The 4,858-nt window shown below is 33.2% G+C and overlaps 1 long non-coding RNA gene across 1 annotated transcript; it reads left to right on the forward strand.

Moving 5' to 3' along the window:
• LOC108299125 lies at window positions 1-4,782 on the forward strand. The gene is made up of 2 exons (XR_001822828.2): window positions 1-95; window positions 4,716-4,782. It is a non-coding gene; the product is annotated as an uncharacterized LOC108299125 (long non-coding RNA).
• Window positions 4,783-4,858: the final 76 nt, after the last annotated feature.

A 4,858-nucleotide genomic window follows, 5' to 3' on the forward strand; every position in this document is an offset into this window, starting at 1 on the left:
TTGAAAAGATGAAAGACCGAGAAGCCTTGTTTAATGAATTTGTGGCTGCTGCTAGGAAGAAAGAGAAAGAAGATTCGAAGACCAGAGGTGAGAAGGTAAGATGGTTTTAGTTCCAGTGGTGTGATTGATGGGAGTGTGAATGGGAAAGGACTGTGCTGTTGCTATGTTTGTGACCTCATTCATGGGCATAAATAAGGACCTACATTGACTGTTCTTTTAACTTTTATAATTATGTATGTATGTATGTATTCTGTCACTTTACTTACATAATGCTTATTTTAGTAGCTTCACTAAACTGTATAGTTTTGCTTTAAATTGTATTAATACTAAGATACCTGGTAAACTCAGAACAGGCTGTTAGAGCTGCCTGCTCAGTGACACCTTCTAAGATTTCAAGATTCTTTATAGGTGGTAATATTTGAATTTAAAAGAGCTTCACTATCTTTTTTGCCCTCTAAAAGATGGCATTTTAGTGACTTTCTAATCTTTCAGTAAACATATCTTGCATATAAATTATTGCTTATCAGAATTAAAGGTCAGCTATTAAAGATTAATGAATTCCAAATGTCATTTGATAGCAGTGTCAGGAGTGGAAAGGAGCTTACCACTGGGAAGGCAAACTAGTAGGGAGATGACCCCAGTGGTGTGTGAACCATCAAAACATGCAGCCACTCTCCTTAGTGCCCAGTATGCTTTGTGAATGTAGGAAAATAACCTCTGCAGCCTAATCATTCTTGACATTTAAAATTGCCTCTTGTTCTAGAAAGTTATAATATTACAAGTTCTATTAAGAAATGCTGTTTGAAGTAATACTACTCCTATTGGGAAGAAGTCTCTTTCATTCAAAATAGTAACAGTATGAGCTGAAACAGCTTTTATCAGAAATATCTGAAACTTCCTGATTATCTGATTTATTGGGCTTCCAAGTGAGTTTTTCCAGAATTGTTTCACTGTTAACTTAAAAATAAATGATTATGCTTCTCAGAGGATATGTATAAAATCAAATTCTACTACATAATTTCATATGTTGAATTAGAATTGCTACTTTTGACTTTTAGAATAACCTATTTGATTAAAGAAAACCAAGTAAATAAGTGATTGTTTGATTTTGTATGATTGCTTTTATACAAATTCAATGTATTTATCTTTGCATTTGTAACTGATTTTCTAAAGTTTTTTTTTTATAACTATTTTATGTATTCTGTTTCATAACAAGTGGATAGACTTTACAGTTTTGTGCTGTGCGGCCTGTCAATCAGTTCAGTGACAGCTGTCAATCACTGACACGCAAAGTGTTATGGGATTCCCTAGTGAGGAAAGAATTGGTATCTCTGTGTGGTGACTTTAGCCTCCCGCAGTTCCGGTACTTAACATTTTTTTAGTCTTTTTCCTTATGAAGTGATGAGAATTGTGCCCAGAATGTGTTAATTTTAAAAAAGAAATTAAATAGATATGACATCTAAATTAAGTAAATCTAATATTTAATATATTCAGCTTTATTTTACTTTGACTATAAAATCTTAATTCTCTAAATTACAGGTTTGGCTTTATACCATTACTAGATTAAAAATAAAAGACAGGAAATTGCTAAAGTGAAGCTTTCTCAGCCAATTTAAAGAATGCAGTATCAGTGACTAGGCCATCAAAGCAGAAATCTTTAAAGTAAGGGTTTAAATATAGTGGGTTTTATATTCACATTTTGAGCACATGTGATTAATGGGGCTTTATCATTTTTCTTTCATGACTTCCACTGTATTTTTTATACTGTTCTTAAGTATATTGTGTATACTTAAAAAAAAAATCACATTGTAACTGTGTAATTGAACAGCAAGAACAGTACCAGCGGCATGGTACTGGAGTCTGTTACCTTGTTCTTATTCTCTAGCTGATCTTTGTAGCATTGTGATAGTTGAATCAATAGCTGAATACCTTTTTAAAACTAATTTTGAAAACCTGTGAAGAACATTGGCTTCTGGTGAAATTCTTGTATTTCTTAAGTAGCATTTTCATGGTAAAGTCATTTTTACAGTAAGATAATCATTTTCATGTAGTTTTTACTGCTAGTTTTCCATTTTATTAAAAAAAAATACCTTTAAAAGTCTACTTATTGGCCAGGCGTGGTGGCTCATGCCTGTAATCCCAGCATTTTGGGAGGCTGAGGCAGGAGAATTGCTTGAGACTAGCCCAAGCAATATAGCGAGACCCCCATCTTTACAACAAAACAAAAAAATGGCTGGATGTGGTAATGTGCTTCTGTAGTTGCAGCTATTCTGGAGTCTGAAGTGGGAGGATCACTTGAGCCCAAATGGTCAAGGCCGCAGTGAATTGTGATGGTTCCACTGCACTCCAGCCTGGATATAGAGTGGATCCCTGTCCCAAAAAAAAAAAAAGTGTACTTATTTTGTTTACCAAAGTAGCTGTTCTCAAGCTATTTTATTGTAATATAATAACGAATTTTTATAAAATTGTGGTTCAAATAATTTACCTTTTAGAATAGCACATTTGAAGTTACATGTAATAATTCACTGTTATGAAATTGACATATTTTTCTCTTCCCTGTCTTTAAAATTTCCTGAGAGTAAATTATTTTTGTTACAGTAAGGAATGGGGAGACTAATGAGGCCTTGAATTGCAGAATGGTAAATGACATTTTTTGACATTTATGCAGCTGTCAAGACAATTCTTCTCATACGGATAACAGTCTTAGTAAGCCATTTATAACCTGTCATGGTAATATCCACAATGAAAGGAAGTTGAAGTTTAATTTTATTTAAAGTTCACTTGTTTATACACCACACATTTAGAAACCTATATGATAATCCTTACTTATAAGGTGTCATGTCTAATTTATGAAAACTATTTTAAGCTAATATAAATTCCTGTGGCTTAGAAAGATTCCTATTTGATATAACTTGCATGTTTTATTTAACATAAATTTTGTAAATTTTGCCTTCCAGTTGTCAGATGCATCTAGGAATTTCGTGTTCATCATGTCAGATACAAAGTAGACAAGATGAACAGAAAAATTTCAGTTACATCATTACAGCAGGTGGTTTCTTAATCACTGTCTGGAAATACTGGGTTGATGAGTATTTCTTATTAATTCAAAGTCAAAAGCCAAGTTTAATAGTGGAGAAACCCACAGCTGATTAGCTCTTGTCTTTAGAAACATTTCTGATGCAAATATTCTGTTTCTTATAACCTTAAAAATATTTTCCAGAAAAGACATCAACCTCTTTTTTTTTTTTTTTTTTTTTTTAGAGGCAGTTTCACTCTTGTTGCCTAGACTGGAGTGCAGTGGCGCAGTCTCGGCTCACTGCAGTCTCCCCCTCCCGGGCTCAACTGATTCTTCTGCCTTAGCCTCCCTAGTAGCTGGGATTACAGGCACCTGCCACCACACCCAGCTAATTTTTTGTATTTTTAATAGAGATGGGGTATCACCTGTTGGTCAGGCTGGTCTCGAACTCATGACCTCAGGTGATCTACCCACCTTGAAACTTTGCCTCCTAAAGTTATGGGATTACAGGCGTGAGCCACCACACCTGGCCTCAACCTCACTTTCAATCCTCCAGTAAGAGAAATGAAGTTGTAGGGGGAAATGATAGTGTTAGACTAGGCAGAAGGAATGATTCATATATTTTTGTGTACACACATTAAATCCTGATTCCCTTGATCAGGTGGGAAGGTACCACATTCAATTCCTACTGGAAGGGAGGGATTCTTAATATGGTCAGAATCCTTTGTTGAAATGACCTTGGTTACCTTGGGTATCTTCTATGTTAGGAGTGCAAAGTAGTATACATGGGATTTTAAAACTGTTAGGCCCTCAAATGTACATAAAGATAACTATCTCATTTACTCCTTTCCTCACCTATTTAAATAAAATAAATATGGTTTGGAGAGGGGTTTTAAGTAGTTGTATATGTTGATATTGAAGGAATAATATTTAATACCTTTGGTATAATATTACTAACTTTGTATTTCAGTTGTTGAGTATAATACTGGATAAACACTTACACTGAGTTTTAGAATGGTAAAGGCATACATGTTTAATGCTAAAAAGTGTAGAAGATTTGAATGCAGTTCTTTAGTAATGATTATGAACATGGAAATTATATAATTTTCTCCCATACCAAGGTGTACAACTGCCTTTTTTTCACCAAAATACAAATTTTTACCCTATTTTGATTTTAGACATTTGACAGTATAAGTTTGTAATGACTTGCAATGATTTCTAAATGTCCCAATAATATCAGTGACCAAAATTTTTACCCATTTAATTTTTTAAATAATTTTTACCATGTTGATAGTATTGTCAGCTCATAAACCTGACTCTTAGCTAAAAATAAATGCAGCTCATTGTAAATTTATATTCCCTATGAATTCATGGCAGTTCTGAGATCTAAAATTATAAACAATCTGAAAAAGCCTTTTTCTATATTTGAATAATTTCTTTATAAAATATGATTTATCTTGAATGTGGCAAATTTTAGATGAAAGCCTGTATGCTTATTGATGTTTACACTTCTAGTAAAAGAGCACTTCTGATCTTTTCTTTTTCCATGATTCATTCTACTCTAAATGAGTGCATTTTAAAAGTTATTATTCTTATATTTAAGGTAAGTAAACTTTTTTTCTAGTTGTAAATATTTAGATATGAATTTCTCATGGTACATTATTTTCCCTCCCATCCCACTACCTGTTTTAAAATACAGATTAAATCGGATTTCTTTGAACTATTATCTAATCATCACTTGGACAGTCAGTCTCGCTGGAGTAAAGTAAAAGATAAAGTAGAAAGTGATCCACGTTACAAAGCAGTAGATAGTTCATCAATGAGAGAAGACCTTTTCAAACA

Source organism: Cebus imitator, unplaced genomic scaffold, assembly GCF_001604975.1.
Source record: "Cebus imitator isolate Cc_AM_T3 unplaced genomic scaffold, Cebus_imitator-1.0 Scaffold2143, whole genome shotgun sequence".
NCBI classification, from domain to species: Eukaryota; Metazoa; Chordata; class Mammalia; order Primates; family Cebidae; genus Cebus; species Cebus imitator.